This window comes from Phacochoerus africanus, chromosome 1 (genome assembly GCF_016906955.1).
Source record: "Phacochoerus africanus isolate WHEZ1 chromosome 1, ROS_Pafr_v1, whole genome shotgun sequence".
Classification (NCBI taxonomy): Eukaryota; Metazoa; Chordata; class Mammalia; order Artiodactyla; family Suidae; genus Phacochoerus; species Phacochoerus africanus.
This window is the reverse complement of record NC_062544.1, coordinates 85,259,168-85,280,375: the sequence shown is the minus strand read 5'-3', so window position 1 is coordinate 85,280,375 and position 21,208 is coordinate 85,259,168. Positions and strand designations below refer to the sequence as shown.

The 21,208-nt window shown below is 39.8% G+C and overlaps 1 long non-coding RNA gene across 2 annotated transcripts in view; it reads right to left on the bottom strand.

Annotated features, from left to right (window-relative positions):
* Window positions 1-21,208, bottom strand: part of LOC125111968 (uncharacterized) — an 82,916-nt gene that overhangs the window by 45,042 nt on the left and 16,666 nt on the right. Inside the window, exon 4 of one of the 2 annotated variants that reach the window (XR_007130997.1) lies at window positions 19,961-20,020. The exons of the other annotated variant lie outside the window; for it this stretch is intronic. This is a non-coding gene — a long non-coding RNA (uncharacterized LOC125111968). Of the gene's footprint in view, window positions 1-19,960; window positions 20,021-21,208 lie in introns of those variants that run through there. 2 annotated transcript variants of the gene reach the window in all.

Sequence of the window (21,208 nt, the reverse complement as noted above, 5' to 3'; positions counted from 1 at the left end):
ATCTAAGCATTCCTTTCACAATGTCTGAGTAGGACCTCCCACCTTACTCTCTAATGCTTCCATCCAGCCTCATGGAGGAAGAAAGTTGTAGAGAAATGGGAAACAAGATGGACCAAGCAAGATCAGAGAGTAGCAGGAATACACAAAGGGAGATCATATGCTCCTACTTGCCATCTTACACTGCTACCATTGCTGTGAGGTAGCTCCTGCTCCTTCAGCCTGGGCCCCAGAATGAATATGCATTGAACAAAGCCATCCCAGGAATCTGCAGACTATAGCATAAAGTAGAGAACTCCAGCTGACACTCAGACTCATGAACAAAAATAAATATTATTTTAAGCCATCAAATTTTGATGTAATTTGTTAGGCAGCAAAAGCTAGCTGATACATCCAGTTTTATTTAGGTGACCACTCCTACACCAATAATTTTTGACTGGCAAGTGTGACCATGAAAGAAAACTACATCTTCTGCACATCTTTGAAAGAGAAGGGGGAAATCGTTCTCAAAAGAAGGTTGTGGGGAGAGTTCTGGGCACACAAATCAATAGGGATGCACCAGAGACTGGAATTTCTCAACTGTTGTCTATGTTTTCATTCCTTTATTCAACAAACATTCCATCCAGTGAATTCCACCTTGGCTGCATCCCATGGGCCACTCTGAAGAGTTCTTTGAGGAAGACTGTTGGAGAAGCCATTGAAAATGGTGCCAGGAAAAGCCAGAGAACTGAAGGGCACAAAACAGCAGCCATAGTAGCATTTTCCTTATACCTATAAACCAAATTTCTGTTGTTCCTTCCTTTCTGCTCCACATACCACTGTCAACAAAGTTCATGGAAGTTACAAAATGAATATTTGGAGCACACATTAGTGCTATTTCTCTATTATTGTAGCAGTTGTTCTTTAAACCAGAACTTTCCTGTAACATATCCCCAATCATTTGGGGCTTTGATTCCTCTATTTGAAGTATGCCACATGTCCTCTCAAAATAACTTCTTATAACTGCCTAACGACTGTGGGTGGCCTGTGATCACCTTGTCAAAGCGCCTTTTACACCCAGAGCTGGTTGCCAGATTCCACATTATTTACTTACTACCCAGCTGCCCCCCTCCCCACAACTTATGCTCCAAATATCATCTCCTTCTTTTTTTTTTTCTTTTGGACTGGCAGTTGGTGGGCCGAACAGCAATTTGCACTTATTTGCTCGGCTTAAACCCTATTGTCAACATCCTTATCCACAATACACAACCATTCCAGAGGTGTGAGCTGAGCTTTTCAGAAAAGCTGAAAAGGTGAGTAGGGGAGGGAGACAGGCTGAGGCAAGGCTTCCTGGGGTCCTCAGCCAAAGCACACATTGTTACCGAACTGCTTTTTCTCCTCCTCGCCTCTATTTGGGGTGGATTTTCATTTGGAATTAAAAACAGATCACAGCTTGCTGTTTGTTTGCTATTGTCAGGTCAGACCAAGCACTCAGGGAGAGGGTGGTATCACTGTGTGTGTAGAATTTCCTTGGCAGTTTAATAGGGATGATGGAATTTGTCTGCATTTATATAGTACTTTCTCTCCCAGATTCTCAAAGGCCTCCCCAAACAGAACTTAATCCTCCCCAAAGTCAGGTGTGGATGGGACTTTGTCCCCCTCCTCCCTTGAGCCCACTTTAGAGGGTGTAGCTCAGGAAGAAGAGTGAAAGCACATAGGAAGCAAGCAGTGAAGGCTGACACTTCCTTAGAGAGCCACAGATATGGCCTTTGTTCTACTTAGAAAAAAAGCATCCCTTCTGGGTAGACATCTTTCAAAATGGTACCTCCCAGCTACACTGACTCAGTCCCATGCCAGGGCACACAGCTTAGTGAGTGGACTATGAATTGGATTTTTGTCACCCTTGTCCCCGCAGCGAGGCAGTTTTGTACATGGCACAACTGTACAAGTTGGCCCTGAGTTATTACACCCAATGAAGTGAACAAGGTTTCTTGTACTTAGAGTCAGAATTTTGTCCAAGGGGCTCACTATACCCCCATTGCACTGTTGACAAATTGAAGAGACCGTAAATGCCTTAACATCCATGGAAAATTACTGTTTAGAAACCTCTAAGAGTCTTTGCAGGTATCATTTATTCAATAAATATTTATTAAGTACTTATATACAAAGCACAAGCCCCATCCAGGAGCCAAAAGCCCTTTGTGAAGACCACAAAAACTGCAATAAATAACTGCAGCTTCAGCAGGCAGCTTCTGACACAGTCTCCAGTGATCCCCACTGCTTGGTACTAATGCTCTTATGTAATCTCCTCCCCTGGAAAATGGGCCAGACCTATGACTCAAGGAATTCTAACACATTCTAAAGAACAGTCTGTAGTGATTTGAGTGATGGCCTATCACTTCCCTGATAGGGTCACAAAAGGCTGACTTCCTTCTTGCCAGCTTCTCTCAATTGCTCACTCTGATATAGCAATCCTCCATTCTGTAGATGCTCTATGGGGAGACCCACATGGCAAAGATCTGAGGCCTCCAGATAATGGCTTGTGAAGAACTGAGGCCTCAGTCCAGCAACCTGAGGAACTGAATTCTGCCCACTACTACATGAGTGAGTGAGGAAGCAGATCCTTCCCAGTCAAGGCTTGATATGAATGCTACCTTGTGAGAGACCCTAAGCAAGAAGACCCAGTTACCTTATCCCCCCAAAAAAAATGTGAAATAATAAATGTATGCTATTTTAGGTCACTACATATTGGGATAATGTGTTACGTAGCACAAGGCTACAATCACCAGGTTGTAAACAAGGTTACAGAAGTTACATTTCATCACACTTGCCATCTTCTAAGGGTTAGAAGCCCACTCTCAAGGGAAGGAGATTATACAAAGACATAAACTCCAGGAGGTAGAGTTCATGGGAGGCCATCTTGGAAGCAACCTACCCTATCCCCAAGCAACTTTCTCTATCATTTCCTCACCCTATCCCTTCCTCAAGCCCTCAAAAGACCTTGGTGATTCTCTCTGCCCCACCACATCTCTATTCTCCCATCACCATGTTAATCTGTATGCAGCTTGTGCAATTCAGTGAAAACTCTGACAAAGCCTCCTAATGAGGCTACCTACTGTCTTTCTGCTCTCCAGCGGGCACCCAGAAATCTGATTACTATTTCCATTGTATTGTATAATTTTCCTATTCAAAAATGCTCACTGGCTCCCAAATTCCTCTTCTATCAGTAAAGACTTTTCCCAGTCTAACCAAGTGTTCCTTTCCAATGATATTTTTCTTCCCACTCCCTTCTGACCAAACAGGGATACTCATTGTCCCTACATCATGGCCAGATTATCTCCATTTCCATGGCTTTGCCTGCTGTTCTCCTACCTTAAACATTACCCCCTGCTCTCCTTCTGTTGAATTTTCCTCCAAAAGTTATGACTCAGCTCAAATTGTATCTCACTTCTGAAGCTTTAAAACTTCTGAAAGAGTGTCCTGGACATAGCTGGTCAAGTAATCAATGTGTTAACATAGTTTGAATCATTCTAGGTCCAAATGGTCTCTTCTTTCAGACTCTTGAACTACCCCCTTACCCATACCGAACCACTGGTACAACACTTATCACAGACCACTGTTAATTTGCAATCTCAGTAGAAAAAGAATAAAGCTACCAATATCTGCATATCAACTGAAGGTATAAAACAGGTTAAAATATGAAACAATTTTGAAGAGCGTACAATCTACCATCAGCCTTGACCACAGTCACCATGTGTCTGGAACTGTCCTATCAACCTTCCTAGCATCCTATCCCTTGTTATCCTGTTTTCAGTGATTTATCATTATTAACCCAAAGAATATATTGCAATTTGCATTCATAAGTATGAAATTAATGAGTTCTCAGATACTATTTCTTAGCTTAATGTATAATCCAGTGAAGCATTCTAACAACCAAAGCTAATAATTAGTGTCACCTACTAAATATCCTAGATTACATCGTTCTACCTAATCATCACAACAACCCATTTTGTAATAGAGGAAAGTGGAGACCCAGAGAGGCTAAGTAATGTGTCAAAAGTAAATTACTTTTGGTGACTAGTAAACCAAGATTCCAACACCAATCTGGCTGATTCCAAATCCCACACAATTCCCTCTTTTGGACATCACAACTTGAAGATGTGGTCTCATGCATGTTTAGGAGGCATCATATTTATTTTTCATGGCTATCATTGGATGGAAGGTAGCCTATATCATTCTCCCTTAAATGATTTTGTCATCTTTTAGCAGTTGTGCCAATCCTATTTCTGCCTATAGGAAAATCATTTCCTCTACACCTCCGAATGAAATGAAGTGCAGACTAGCCAACCCACTAAGAAAATTTAATTGTAAAAGAGGGATGGATGGTGGAATTTGATGGAATCGGCCTATCCTACCCTGAGTCTTCTAATGTAATATTCTTATTGGTCTTGGAAAAAACCTTCAAATAGTTTTGTTTTGTTTTTTTTTTTCCATAAATAAGTTGCCTAAAAATCCTGCCTTCAGAAAGAGTTTTCTCAAGAGATATCAGTATTATATATTAAAAAACACACAAACACGTTTCCTAGAAATGCAAGGAGATAAAAGGTACAGCTTCATTTCACAATTTAGCAAACCTTGTCCTAAAGACATCTCAGGTAACAGCTTGATTGGTATTCGTTCCTGGGTTCTCCAGAACCATCTGTTCAAAGAATGTCAAATGAAAGTGCCTAATTCATGTAATATGTTGACATTAACCAAGCCCATCCATCTGGCAAAGCTGAAGGTGCAGAGGGGGTCAGGGGGATGCTGAAACTGGATTGATTTATAAGGTCTGGGAAGCAAACGCCTGGGAACCATGAGTGTGGCCTGTGGACAGAGGGGGGCAGCAGAGAGCTGTTGGAGAAGTAAGTTCATCAGGGAGCTTCCAAGGGGGCAGGTGGTTCTGGTCACTGTGGAGACCTTGGCTGGGACACCCTGCCCCAGGGTTAGTAACCCAGCTGAAGAATTAGTCCTATTGAGATCCCTGGCTGGGATTCACAAACAGGGCACTCCGTTTTCCACACTGGCCAGAGATCTTCTTAAATCTGTCTCTGATCATGTCATTCTGCTAAAAAAGCACTTTACTCAATCTCCCTATTGCTTAAAACCTGAGCCCTCAACCTCTAGCATGCATCAACATGACTTGGAGGACTTTGTAAAAAAACAGATCACCGGGCCCTACTGTCAGAATTTCTCATAGGTTAAGTCTGGGGCAGGGCCTGAGAATTTGCATCTCTGACAAGGTCCCAGATGCTAATTGTTGCTGGTCCCTGATGGTCCAGGGACCACACCTGTGAACCACCAGCTTAGATCATGCTTAAGCTGCCCGCCCGCCCCCATCCTGTCTGACTCCTCCTCTAAGCACCCACTTCCACCAGCATCCCCCACACCTTCACATATTCTGTTTCACCCGGGAATTTCCATCAGCTCCCCAGGGGAACTGTGTTTACCCACACCTCTTGGCCTGTTCACATCTGCCCTCTCTGCTGCTATCCTCCCTCTATCTCTTCACCTGGCTGATGCTTACTTGCCTTTAAGTCCCAAGCTAAAGGCCTCCCTCTACAACCTCCCATAGTGTCCTGGGCTTCACTTCCTTCACTGTGTTGATAACCATGTGTGTGTGTTTGTCTATCAGCCTTGGGAGAGCAGGGGCTCCCCTACACATCCACCATGGTAAATCCACCATCATCTCTCCATGTGGATACTCACCAGTAACCACGCTACATTTCTGTCTCCTTCTTTGGCTCTCCATGACTATTTCAAACAATCTTCCCTTTCTTCAGATCCATAACCTTCCCCCCCCTTCTCTATCATACTCAACAGATGGCCTTGCCTACTCCTTCTCAGAGAAAATAGAAGTCACCAAACAGAAATCTCTCAACTTCCCACCACCAAATTGACAAACCCACCAGCATCTGCACCCACCGCATTCCCCTGACCTCCTGTTACAGCAGAGGAACTGCCCAAACTTTCTGACTAAACCTAGAGCCTCCATCTATGCAGCGGTTTCCTCCTCTTGCTTCCTCAGAAACCCCCACTATCAATACACCCTCTTCATGTACCAACTTCTTCCTTTCCTCTGACTTTCTCCCTGCCATTTTTAGAGCACCCTTAACGCTCTCTTCTATAAATAACCATCTTTCTCAGGCTCCATGTCACCCTGAAATTACTATCTTATGTCTGTTTGCTCCTGCCCCCCACAAATATGTCCAACTATATGATTTCCATTTCCTCATCTCCCATTCACTACACAAGCCATTTTGCCTCAAAAACTTGTCCTCACTAACATTGCTGAGGACCCTTCTTTAGCAGAATCCAAGGATGCTTTCGGTTCCCACCATACTTGGCCCAGTTGACTCCCTGTACCCTTAGCTTCCCTGGCAACCCCCACCCCCCCTGCCCAGGTCTTCTAGCCATCAGGCCATTCCTCCTTTGAGGCATGGTTCTCCTCTGCCTCTTGTAAATTCTGGTATTCTGTTGGGGCAATCCTAGAACCTTTTGTCTGAAGTCAGCCTGGATAACTTTTTGCATCCCCATCAATTCAGTCACTATCCACATACCAACCACTCCCGTTACTGGGGATGTCTTCACTCTCTGACACCCAGATTCATGAAACCCATTGCCCACTCTATTTTCTTTGGTGTTCACGGGTCCCTCATACTCAACTGAATTCATTATCTTCCTCCAAACATGCTCCTTCTAGGTGCTTCTTATTAAAGGAAATGGCCCTGAGGCATACATTCTCAACACCTCCCTCTGCCTCCTATTCCCAGCTCACCAAATACACAACTCTTCAACTCCACTAGCCTCTTCCATCTCCTCTACCACCACAGCCCAAGCCACCACTCTACAGCCACTAGTCTCCTGGAAACATCTCTGGCCCTCTCCAGTCCATTTCTCCCACTTCTCTAGAAAAGTCTTTCTAAAAACAAATGTCACCTCTTTGTTTAAACCCCACAATGAACAGCCATCACTGGCAGGATAATTCAGTCTTGCTTTGGCTCCATTCCCCAGCCACAATGATGTTCTTTCAGCTTCTCCAAAAGCACCAAGCCCCTACTCGCCTTAGGGTCTACGCATATACTGTTCTCTCTCTGGATGTGTGGTCTCACACCCGTTCTTGCCTGGCAAACTTCCACTCATCCTTTAGGGCTCAGCCTCAGATCCTCTGAGGGAAGTTTCATTGACCCTTCTCCTCCACCTACCACCCTCTCTGCTGATACCTCTCCCTCCATCTCTTCTCCTGGCTGAGTTAAGTCTACCAGTTAAACACTCTCACAGCATACTGAGCTTTTCCTTCATAGCACTCAGCATAATTGTAGTCTATCAATTATTTGTGAAATTATTTTTTAATGCTTCTCTCTCTACCTCCAAGGATCACACAGTCAAGGATCAAATCTTTCTTATTCTTGCCACATCTCCACTACCTTTAACGATACCTGGCTTATACTGAGCTGACAACAAATCTCTGTTGAAGAAATAATGAATGATTAAAGCGAAGTATGTCATAATTTGGATTGGCTGGTTCGCTGATTTTCTGCATTTTGCAATTTCCTCTATACTCATCACATAACAAATAATAGCTCATATTTCTTCAGAGTTTTCTATCTTTCACTGTCCTAGATATATTACATTCTTACAAAATACCTCTGAGCTAGGTACTATTATTAGCTCCATCCCACAGTAGAAGAAACTGAGGCACAGAGAGGTTAAGAATCTTGCCCAAGGAGTTCCCGTCGTGGCGCAGTGGTTAACGAATCCGACTAGGAACCATGAGGTTGCGGATTCGGTCCCTGCCCTTGCTCAGTGGGTTAACGATCCGGCGTTGCCCTGAGCTGTGGTGTAGGTTGCAGACGCGGCTCGGATCCTGCGTTGCTGTGCCTCCGGCGTAGGCCGGTGGCTACAGCTCCGATTCAACCCCTAGCCTGGGAACCTCCATATGCCGCGGGAGCGGCCCAAGAAATAGCAACAACAACAACAGCAAAAAGACAAAAGACAAAAGACAAAAAAAAAAAAAAAAGAATCTTGCCCAAGGAAACAGCTAATAAGAAATAAGCTGAGGAGTTCTCTTGTGGTGCAGAGGGTTAAGAATCCAGCATTCTCACTGCAGCAACTTGGGTCACCACTGTGGCTCAGGCTTAATCCCTGACCTCCACATGCCATAAATGCAGCCCCCCCTCCACCCCCACAAAAAAAAAAAAAGAGAAATGAGCTGGGATATAAATCAAGGTAGTCTGGCCATAGTTCTAAAACCCTATGATATACTGTCTCTCAAGATCTTTTTGGTATGTAGGAAAAAGACCTCTGTTGAGTGTTGGGACTTGTGCATTAATAAGACTACTGTTACGGTGAAAGGGGGAAAAAAGTTGATACAACAGTGGTTCTCAGAATTTAACATGCATTACATTCACCTAGAGAGATTGTTAAAATATAGATGCCCCAGCACCAGATGCAGTAGGTCTGAGGTGTGGAAACCAAGAATTTGCATTTCTAACAAGTTCCCAGGTGATGCCAAAGCACTTGGTCAAGGAGCGCACTTTTAGGATTTTCACAAGATCTCTCAATCTTTAAAAATGGTTAGTACCTTTCCCCTGTGATGTGCAAGGAAAGAAGGGAGGGAGGAACAGAGCGAGGAAGTGGGAAGAGAAGGGGAAGTTTTTCCAGAGGAAATTTTAAATGCAAACAACATAGAACAAGGATAAGTGATGTTCCAGTTTTCTCATCCACTAGATTCTCCTCACCTCTTTCTTCCAACCTCACAGCACAGCTGTGGTATGTACCTCCTTTTGAAGAAAAGAAAGGATTTGCCTGTAGCAAGATGAGTGTGAACTCATAAGATCACTACTACAACCCTTACACTAGAGATAAAGAAACTGAGACTCCAAGAAACTAAATCACTGAGAGCACAAAGTTAGTAAGCAGAGTCTCAATCTCAAATTCAGGTTGGTGTGACTCCAAATCCCTAGCCTTTCTACTACTTCATACTCGCCTTCATATTTCCACTCACCTTTTTAATTCCCCTAAATCCATGAATAACAAAAAGTAATTTCTCCCACATTTGTACAGAAACTGTCAACTGAAAAACAGAGATCTAGGGACTTCTCCGGTGGCTCAGCAGGTTAAGGATCTTGTGTTGTCACTGCTGTGGCTCAGGTTGCCATGAGGCAGGTTTGATCCCTGTCTCCAGAACTTCTGCATGACATGGGTGAGGCCAGGAAAAAAAAAAAAAGCCACAGATCTAAATCCATCTCTCCCCCCCCCCATATATTCTTTTAATGCCTCTTTTTCTGGTTACTTATTTGAAATTGGTTGCTATTGATATCAAATGCATAGTGAAAAAACTCCAGATCTTGAATCAAAGAATTAGTACAACCTCTCTAAGAAGTACATAGCACCCCAAATTAACCATGGAATGATTTGTCTTTCTTGAACTACCAGACATACTGCATCTTATTGTCCTCCTGGTGTGCTTGAGAAAGGCTTTTAGAATTCCACTGCAGTGCTGTGAGGCCCTACCTCCCCCAGGATTAATCACAAATATTTTATAAAGATGAAGTTTCTTTATATCTTTGTTCTTTGTATCTTGGCTTTTGTTAGCGCATTTTAATTAGGATCTGGTATCTGCAATAAACAGTAAACATAAAGAGCTTTGCAAAAATGTATTAGACTGTTTGTTTTCACACTCTAATGCATATTTGCACAATTTTACCATGAAAAAAGGAAAACATGCTAAGCTCTTGGGCTCTATCCCAAATGTCCTGGAATAGAATCCGGAAATTACTAAAAATGCAACTAAACCTCATCATATTCCAGCAATTAACCTAAGAAACGAGGGTCCATTCTCTGTATGAAAAAACATTTTTGAGGGGAGAAGTCTGTGGAGGAGAAGTCTTCTCGATAACACACATATCACATTCTCCAAACCTGTTTTGAAATTTGGACTATTTCCCTTTCATGCTAAAAGAGCTTAATAAACAAATTAAGTTGGGTAATGTGTTATTTTGCTCTTTCAGAGTGTTAAGAAAGCTTCTTCCACTAAGCGAAGACAGGGAAGACTGCTAAGCATAAAACATGGCATAAAATAATCACGTGTGGTCTCATTTTTGAAAGTTGCTGGGGATTAATAATTTCCCTACTAAACAGTTATACACTGGAATGAATTATTATTAAAACAGTAGAACCATGGTGGATGCTGATGACAAATGACTGTTTGAGGGGTCTTATTTGAACATACCCGTATAATCAAAAAGTAGCAAAAACTTTAAAAAAATCTCCAAACGTGACTTGTGTACAGTTGTTATTGACAGGACACCCTGATAGTGTTCGAATATGATGCAAAAATCGTAACAGTATGAGCAATTCAGAGGCAATAAAATGATTTCCCTTCTATATCTATCCCTTAATATGTTTCCAAATAAAACACAGGATTAAGTAATATATTTTTTTGCATGATTTACGTATGGATTAAAACGCAGTAAACAACAGATAAAAGGTATAGTACCAGGCATCAGTTTAAAATATAAAAATCATTACATTTTATTTGAAGGAGACATATAAAAATGCCAATGTGAACTGTAAAGAAAGAAAAAGTATTAGCTCACAGGTCCCAAGTCTAAGTTAGACTTGGTGTTTCTAAATCCCCTTTAGGGGAATGATGTGGCTGAATTTAATTAGAAATCTGTTTTTGTAAGCTTAAAGTTGTGAAAAAGTTAAAAGGTGGGATCATGCAAAAATAAAAATGACTCTGAGGATCTTAGGGAATTTGAACTGGTAAACTTAGATTTTATTTCCTGCCAACTGTTTGCAGGAGGATTAAGAGATGTACAGGAATTATTAGTTTTAGATAAAAGCCAGCATTTTATAAAGCAATTAATTTTTCATTAGTTCCACATAATTTTGGCAAAAAATAGTTTTGTTCCAATAAAGCTATTACATTTCAAGAGGTTACTCTAAAATATAGCCATTAACTTTGCATTAATTTAACCAGATTTATAATAGGCTAAACTACGGGCAGGGAAGCAGTAATAGTTTTTTACAGAATATATTAGAATTAAAAGGAAAAAATTAAGATGAAAAATATTTTAAAACAGGTCATAAAACTTCTAAATTTCTAAGCATGGTTATGCATTTATTTAAAAGACACTTTCCTATAATGTTTCTTAAGCATATAAAATGAATTATATTAAGTTCACCTTAAGTTTTTGCATGGGGTTATCTTGGAAATATCAGAAATCTTATTTTATAACAATAAGTGTATGTTATAATACAATAAATAAAGTATACTTTAAGAATTTTTGTGTAATACTTGTTAGCACTGGAAATTTATTCACAGAGCCATAAACTACCCTTCCCAGTGCTAGAACTACCTTTAATGTATCGACAGAATCCCCCTCACATGGAATTCTGAGTGGCCAATTTACCCAGATCACTGAAGTGTCTCCTCTTCAATTTGAGTTCTTTAAACCTCACCGGAGGAGTTCCTGCTGTGGTGCAGGAGGGTAAGAATCTAACTGCAGATGCACGGGTCACTGCAGAGGCACAGGTTCAACCCCTGGCTGGACACAGTGTGCTAAGAATCTGGTATTGCCATAGCTGTAGGTCACAGTGACAGCTCGGATTCAATCTCCGTGGCCTGGGAACTTCCATATGTGACTGATGTGAACATTAAAAAATAATAATAATAAAATAAAAGAACCCTCATCAAAATGACAAAGTTTAATTGATTGAGGATAAAATACCTCAAAGCCCTTGTAGGAAAAACAAACTTACGGTTAACAAAGGGATAAGAGGGAGGGGATAAATTAGGGGTTTGGGGCTAAAATAGACATACTACTATGTACAAAATAATCAACAAAGACCTACTGTGTAGCACAGAGAACCATACTCAATATTTTTTAATAATCTATAAGAGAAAAGAACCTTAGAAAGAATACATATATATGTATATATGTACTATATATATACATACACACCTGCATACAGGTGTATGTACATGTCTAACTGAATCACTGTGCTATACACCTGAAACTAACACATTGTAAATCAACTATACTTCAATAAAATTTTTTTTAATTTTAAAAAACTATAAGTCAGGTCATGTCATTCCTAAACTGAAAACCCTCCGCTGGTTTTATTCAACCTTGAATAAAACCTCACTCTTTACAGGGCCCTATAGAGGCCATGACTTCCTCTTTTTTTTTTTTTTTTTTTGCTTTTTTGGCTTTTTAGAGGCACACCCACAGCACATGGAAGTTCCCAGGCTATGGGTCCAATCGGAGCTACAGCTGCCAGCCAACACCACAGCCACTGCAACGTCAGATCTAAGCCGCACATGCGACCTATACCACAGCTCATGGCAATGCTGAATCCTTAACACACTGAGCAAGGCAGCCAGGGATTGAACCCACATCCTCATGGATACTAGTAGGATTCGTTTCCACTTCACCACAACAGGAACTCCAAGGCCATGACTCCTATTTCTCCCTCTGAGTAACACCTCCCCTGGTGTACAGTTCAGCCTAACCCTGTGAGTTTCCTTCAAGGTTTCTGCCCCAACTCCCTTCCCCATCATGCACAGAAACCAGATAAATGTTGAGTTCCTATGTTACCACCACTTTGGTTCTAAGACATTTGTTCCAACATGTTCTGGATGAGACTTTCTGTCCGTCCAGTTTTCAAATTTGTTGCCTGGTCTTGTGTCTCTTTTTGCCTCTTTGACCTGGGCACCCATTACACTCCTTCATGTAGGATCCTGCCTTTGGCTTGAACACCACCTTTTTGCATACTCAGCCTGGTTCAGTGAAGACCCAGCACTTTCTTCATGAGCATTGCTCAAATAGGAGGTATCTTTGACTAGGTACACAGCACCATGTGGCTCCAGGGAAGAACCTCAAAATCTAACATTAATCTAGTCTCTAATGATTGCATGTGTGTTCATATTGTCTCCTCTAGTACCTCATCAGGTCTTTCATGGTAAGTGATGTATTTACCAACTTAGACCATGTGAAAGGGGAGTGCTGAGGACCCAGCAGATGTCATAACCAAATGTGGGCTCAGTTCAGGGCATGATGGGACTCCACAATGAGCAGGCTCCCAAAGGGACATGAAGGCAGAGCTGAGGAAACCAAACCAAGAGAAGGGCAGATCATTCATTCATTTACTCGATTACCATCCAACAGCAACTTCGATATCCTGATACCTGATACCTATGCTAGATTTTGCAGAAAAAGAAATGAATAAAACATAGTTATTTACTTTTGATTTCTTCCAAATTATCGTCATTATTATTTTGCTTTTTCAAGCCACACCTGTGGCATATGGAAGTTCCCAGGCAAGGGACTGAATTGGAGCTACAGCTGCTGGCCTACGCCACAGCCACACCAGGCACCTGATCCCCATCAGTGATCTACAGCACAGCTCATGGCAACACTGGATCCCCAAGCCACTGAGTGAGGCCAGCGATCAAACCTGCATCCTCATGGATACTAGTTATGTTCCTTACCACGGAGCCACAATGGGAACTCCCTCTTTCCAAATTCTTGACTCTCCATCAGCATGAACACGGTAATGCACAACACTCACACACACTCACGTATTTTTACTTCTGTACTCAGTACATTTAAGATTGCTTTAATAAGAATAGTGGACAATATATACAGAAAGTCCAAGAGAAAAAAATGGGAAAACAATGAAATATAATAATAGAATTCACTTAAGTGGTAGATTACTGGATAAATGTATAAAAATCAATTCATTTCCTACATACAAACAACAATCAAGTAGAAATTATTCCCATGGGCAACACCTAAAAAAGTATAAAATAGCTAATAATAAACCTAATAAGAATTATGTATAAAGTATGTATAAAGAACACTATGTATAAAAAATGTTGAGGCACATGATATTTTCAAGATTTGGAGGAAAAGAGAATTTCATATGTCCACAGGTATATAAAATGATACACATTCTGCAAGGCAGTTTTCACTACATACCAAAAACCGTAAAGGGGTGTTTGCCCTTTCACATAACAACTCTACAATTTATCTTAAGAGCTAATTGGACAAAGGTGTATATACATAGATGTGCATCACAGCATTATTTATTACACTCAAAAAAACTGAAACAGCTTAAATGTCCAAAAACTAAAGTTTTTGTTAAATAAATAATGGTACAGTGGGGAATGATGGAAGAAAACATGCCATTAATATTTTAAAGTGTATTTACTGACATGGAGGAAATTTATGAGGTTCAATAAATAATATATTTTAAATAATATATATAACATGATACAATTTTTGAAAGAAAAAACTTTCAACACTATGTGCATAAAGCATGTGCTAATAGTGTTAAAATGCTATATACAGCAGAATGTTAATAATGTTATCTTTAAATTATACAATTTGGGGTGATTTTTATTTTCATCTGTTTATCCCTGTTTATTTAATACTGCCTGTGAAATAAGCCCAAATCATAAATCCAGAGTTATTTCTTCAATGACCCCTCGGTCTTTCCCTTTTCTCCCTCACTAAGTGAATAAATGATAGAAGAGGCTGGAACTTGTTATCACCAATTAATAGTCATTAACCCCCTCCCCTCTTGCACAGCCTCTGTAATTTGCAGAATACGGAAATGAGTATGAAATTCTCTGCCCTGGATCTCTATCCACTTTACTGAACCTATTAGTGCTTTCTGCTTTTAAGCTAGAACTTTAGGCAGCATATCCAAAATGATGATATGTTCACACGTAAAGCAAGTAACTAAAACTTACATGAATATGAGCCTGTTTTATGTACCTAAAAGCTCACTGTAGCTTTTATCTGTGTAGTTTATCATTTCTCAGAACTGCAACTATGTCATTTGCACTGTCATTTTAGAGATGGTTAAAAGGTTGATTTTGAATATGAAAAATAATTCTTAGACTACATAACAGGGCTATAATTGCTAATTAATCACTCATAGTGAAAGGTAGCCAGGGGAGTTCTCACTGTGGCACAGTGAGTTAACAACCCAACTATAGTGACTTGGGCTGCTGTGGAGGTGCAGATTCAAATCCCTAGCCCAGCACAGTAGCTGCAGTTTGGATTCAATCTCTGGCCCAGGAACTTCCATGTGCCATGGGTGTGGCCATGAAAAATTTAAAAAAAAAATAAAGGGGATTTCCACTCGTGGCTCAGCAGAAATGAATCTGACTAGCACCCATGAGGATGCAGATTCAATCCCTGGCCTTGCTCAGTGGGTTAAAGATCAAGCGTTGCCGTGAGCTATGGTGCAGATCAAAGATGTGGCTCAGATCCCGTGTTGCTATGGCTGTGGTATAGGCCAGCAGCTACAGCTCCAATTCGACCCCTAGCCTGGGAACCTCCATATGCCACTAGCGTGGCCCTAAAAAGATAAAAAAAAAAAAAAAAAAGAAGAAGAAAAAGAAAGGTAGCCAGAGCCAAATAGACTAACCATTTATTACTCTTATGTTCTATGGTTTAATGTTTTTAATTAACTTAACCAAATTCTGGCAAACTTTCTATTAAGAAAAACAAAATCCAAGATAACAAGGAACCACTTTTTGATGGTTCATGTTCACTTAAATATATTTTCTTAGTATAGTATTTATTTATATTTTATTACTCAATGAATTTATTACATTTGTAGTTGTACAATGATCATCACAATCCGATTTTATAGAATTTCCATCTCACAACCCCAGCGCATCCCCCCACCCCCAGAACTGTCTCCTTTGGAAACCATAAGTTTTTCAAAGTCTGTGAGTCAGTATCTGTTCTGCAAAGAAGTTCAGTCTGTCCTTTTTTCAAATTCCACATGTCAGTGAAAGCATTTGGTGTTGGTGTCTCATTGTATGGCTGACTTCACTTAGCATGATAGTTTCTAGGTCCATCCATGTTACTAAAAATGCTGGTATTTGTTTCTTTTAATGGCTGAGTAATATTCCACTGTGTATTTGTACCACATCTTCTTGGTCCACTCCTCTGTTGATGGATGTTTAGGTTGTTTCCATGTTTTGGCTATTGCAAATAGTGCTGCAATGAACATCAGAGTACCTGTGTCTTTCTGAGTCATGGTTTTCTCTGGATAGATGCCCAGGAGTGGGATTGCTGGGTCAAATGTGTGTTCTATTTTTAGTTTCCTGAGGACTCTCCATACTGTTTTCCACAGTGGTTGCACCAATTTACAATCCCACCAACGGTGTGCTAGGGTTCCTTTTTCTCCACACCCTCTCCAGTTTGTAGACTTTTGGATGATGGCCATTCTGGCTGGTGTAAGGTGGTACCTCATCGGGGTTTTGATTGGCATTTCTCTAATAATGAGTGATGTTGAACATCTTTCCATGTGTTTTTTGGCCATCTGTATGTCTTCTTTGGAGACTTGTCTGTTTAGATCTTCTGTCCATTTTTTGATGGGGTTGTTTGGTTTTTTTTTTTTTGGTATTGAACTGCAGAAGGTGTTTGCAAGTTTTAGAGGTTAATCCCTTGTCAGTCGATTCATTTGCAAAGATTTTCTCCCATTCTGTGGGTTGTCTTTTTGTTTTGTTTAGGGTTTCCTTTGCTGTGCAGAAACTTTTAAGTTTAATTAGGTCCCATTTGTTTATTTTTGTTTTCACTGTCATTACCCTAAGAGGTGGATCTGAGAAGATATTGCTGTCATTTATGTCAGAGAGTGTTTGGCCTATGTTTTCCTCTAAGAGCTTTATAGTGTCTGGTCTTATATGTAGGTCTTTAATCCATTTTGAGTTTATTTTTGTGTATGGTGTTAGGGAGTGTTCTAATTTCATTCTTTTCCATGTGGCTGTCCAGTTTTCCCAGCACCATTTATTGAACAGGCTGTCTTTTCTCTCATTGTATATTCTCACCTCAAAGTAAAAAATGACCATATAAATTGCGTACTAATGATAAAACATATTTCAAAAGACAAAGGCCAACATAAAGTACTATTTATTTTTTAAAAACTGAGCATTCCTATTTTATTTATTATTTTGTCTTTTGTCTTTTATAGGGCCGTGCCCATGGCACATGGAGGTTCCCAGGCTAGGGGTCTAATCGGACCTGCTGCTGCAAACCTACGCCACAGTCACAGCAACGCCAGATCCAAGCCACGCCTGTGACCTACACCACAGCTCACAGCAACACTGGATCCTTAACCCACTGAGCCAGGTCAGGGATCGAACCCACAACCTCATGGATACTAGTCGGATTCGTTGCCACTGCACCACAATGGGAACTCTGAGCATTCCTATTTTAAGCAAGAGAGAATTTGCAATACAGTGGGTAACTTTAAACATGAATAAATTCTAAATTTTACTTGGTAAGAAAAATAAGTGAATTTTATCTTCTTTTATTCCTTAAGTACTAAGATCTCACAAACTCCTTTATTCCTATGAGGCAGCACATACCAGATCAAACAAATATAAACTTACAAAACTTTTGAAATTATGTGATTATTCATTTGGGCCAATTTTTATCAGTTACTTCCTAATATTTTCCTACATCAATCACTGATGATCTTAGGAAGAGAAGTATTGGCCGAATGGTACTTGTCCTTTTAGAATACTGAAGCAAAGTTTTCATCCTTTTAGAGCTATCAATTCCCACTGAGAACCAACTCTTTTGACAGTATTAAATAAATAATAAGAATAGGAATTCCCCTTGTGGCTCAGTGGAAACAAATCTGACTAGCATCCATGACAATACAGGTTTGATCCCTGGCCTTGCTCAGTGGGTTAAGAATCCAGTGTTGCCGTGAGCAGTGATATAGGTGGCAGACGTGGCTTGGACCTGACATTGCTGTGGCTGTGGTGTAGGCCAGGGGCTACAGCTCTGACTCAACCCCTAGCTGGGAACTTCCATATGCTGAGGGTGTGGCCCTAAAATAAATAAATACATAAACAAATAAATAATAAGAATAAACTTATAGCATCCAATGTCTGATACAGCACCCAGCTAAATGAATTTTAGGACAATGTTAAGTACTTTGAAATCTTCAGAGAGTAGAAAGGATAATATACTGTATCTGGAACATCATTCTATCAGAAATTAATATTTTGATTCTTCATTTTATTTCAATATTTTCACTTTGATCTCTTACATTGCCTATCTGTATTTTATAGAAATGACTGGGTTTAATATAATACAGAAATAAGCAAAAAAGTTCTATGTAGCTCAAAATTTTTTAAGGGGTGGTGGTCTAGTCCTTCCTATCATTGGTGTTTAATAAAAGTTTATTGTATTATGTTGAATAGCACTGAACCAGTACTTAAAAGAAGCATCTGTTACATAATAGAGATAAACTCTCTTTTCACTCTCTCTGGGACCACTGGCTGGTCATGTGCCCAATCTGGGCCTCAGTCTCCTCATCTAATAAAAATGTTGGCGGGAGTTCCCGTCGTGGCACAGTGGTTAACAAATTTGAATAGGAACCATGAGGCTGCGGGTTCGGTCCCCGCCCTTGCTCAGTGGGTTAAGGATCTGGCGTTGCCATGAGCTGTGGTGTAGGTTGCAGACTCGGCTCGGATTCCGCGTTGCTGTGGCTCTGGCGTAGGCTGGCGGCTACAGCTCTGATTAGACCCCTAGCCTGGGAACCTCCATATGCCGCGGGAGCAGCCCAAAGAAATAGTAAAAAAAAAAAAGCCAAAATAAATAAATAAATAAATAAATAAATGAAAATGTTGGCACTAGTCACAACAGCCAAGATATGGAAACAACCTAAACGTCCATCAACAGACGAATGGATTAAGACGATGCGGTACATATACATAATAGAATACTATTCAATCATAAAAAAGAACAAAATAATGCCATTTGCAGCAGCATGGATACAACTAGAGATTCTCATACTAAGTGAAGTAAGTCAGAAAGAGAAAGACAAAATACCATATGATATCACTTATATGTGGAATCAAATATATGGCGCAAATGCAACTTTCTACAGAAAAGAAACTTTCGGAGTTGGAGAACAGACTTGTGTTTGCCAAGAGGGAGGGGGAAGGAGTGGAATGGACTTGGGGTTTGGGGTTAATAGATGCAAACTATTGCATCTGGAGTGGATAAACAATGAGATCCTGCTGCATGGCATAGGGAACTATATCTAGTCACTTGTGATGGAACATGATGGAGGATAATGTGAGAAAAAGAATATATATATATATGTATGACTGAGTCACTTTTCTATACAGCAGAAATTGACAGAACATTGTAAATCCACTATACTGGAAAAAATAAATATCTTTAAAAAAATGTTGGCAATCTCCAGCTGCAGTATCTTTGAGCACATGAAATCCAAGTTGAGAAATACCTGTGCTTGAAAATGTTTAATTAGGGTGGCTTGTGACAATACAGGGGTACTTCATTAGAAATCCCAACCTAAGAACCCTCAATTTTAGAGGACTCCAAAGTTCATACATTGAGAAAACTAAATTTCCTCACAAGAAAGATAAAACAATTACCTTCAAATATCAATTCACCTTGACTAATGGCATAATTTCCTCAAAATGATTTTGGAATCAAACCAGCTATTCCACCCAGAGTGCACCCTTCCAGAGCCAAAGAAATTTATTTTTTATAAGTGAAGATATCAAGGATCATCATATATTAAGTAACCCCTAAGTTCCCAAGGGTTGAGATACGTGGAAACTATACTGCTCACATTCACAAGTTTTAAACATAAAGGTATAGTCAATAATCTATAAACTTTAAAAATGACAAGTATAAACATACCTGGGTCTTAACACAAATTGAAACTTACAAACTGATATCTCTTTCTAGACCACTTCATCTGTGATCAAATTTTACTATAGGCACTTTGCCAGTAGTTATAGGCAAAATGTTTCTGAAACCTGACTTAAAACAAAAACAAAAACAAAAAATCTCACTAGGTTAAATAATTTTAATAAAACCAAAAGCAATTTCTATTGTTTTAAATCTATAATTTAAAGTTTCATACCTGGATGTCATTTAAGAATTTTCGCCAAATTTTCGATTATTTCCTTATAATTGAATTTCTAAAAAACAAAAGATATAAATAATAAAGTTTGTCTGACTGACCAAAAAAAAGATATGTGGAAAATAAAAAACAAAAGGAATTTGGTAATTACTTAGGCTGTTTCTTCCCTTTTTCAGTATCACCATGAATTCATTCACAGAACTAAGGAGCATTTTTAAAATTCCATTATGGTTTCACTTCTGGTAGTTCTGACTCCCCTGAGATGAAAATAGTGAGGACCATTTCTTTGAAACTTGGGTGAAGATGAAGATTCACTGCCCTAAGAGATGAGCACACTTCCTCCTTTCTGATGGCTGATGTGTAGTTTATCGCGCTTTCCTCTTCCCCAGCCTGCCAAGAAGCTTAAACTTGAGGTCGAAACTCAATCACGTGAACAACTGTATTTAGCATATTTTCCTTGTCCTTTTTCATATAGCCTGCTTTTCTATTTTATTAACCTTGTTGCTAAGTCACTTTTTATAAGTCATTGCAAACTCTTTTGGAGAGAGGTGAAGTATAAATAAATACAACTGTAAAATGAGCATAACATGTAAAAATTACAGTCTCTATTCAAAGAACAACATTCTTCACATCTATAGAAGGATATTAAAATTAAAAGTGAACTTATTTGGAAGTGAACAGCATGATATCAGCAAAATTTAGACAAGTAAGTAATTTGTTAGATGCTTCATCAACCGTCTCAATCCATTTTGCTTTATTAATCTCTTGGGGGAAATTGAGACCTCTCTGAACACTTGGAGTGCTCAATTAAATTAAATATTTTGTGAAAATACATGTAACTAATTCTTAGGTGAACGTCTCACTTCAAAGTGGAAACAAAACTCTTAAGAACTGGAGGCTCTATGTTATTTAGGGGAGTGTCGGCTGTAAAACAAACTCAAAAATGCATAAAGGCTCAAATACACTTAAAGTTTATTTTTCGATTTCAGAGAGAGAGGATTAAGATGGCAGAATATAAGGACTGGAGTTCAACTTCTCTCCCAAAAACAACAAAATTCACAACTAAAGACTGAGCAATCTCCACCCAAATGGACCAGAAACCTTACAAAAGATACCCTACTCCAGAAGAAAAAGAGGAGGCCACATCAAGAGGCAGGAGGGGCAGTTTCACGATATAAACAACCCCATACCTCTGGGTGGGAAGCTCCACAGACTGAAAACTAACTGGCTCACAGAGACTCACCTA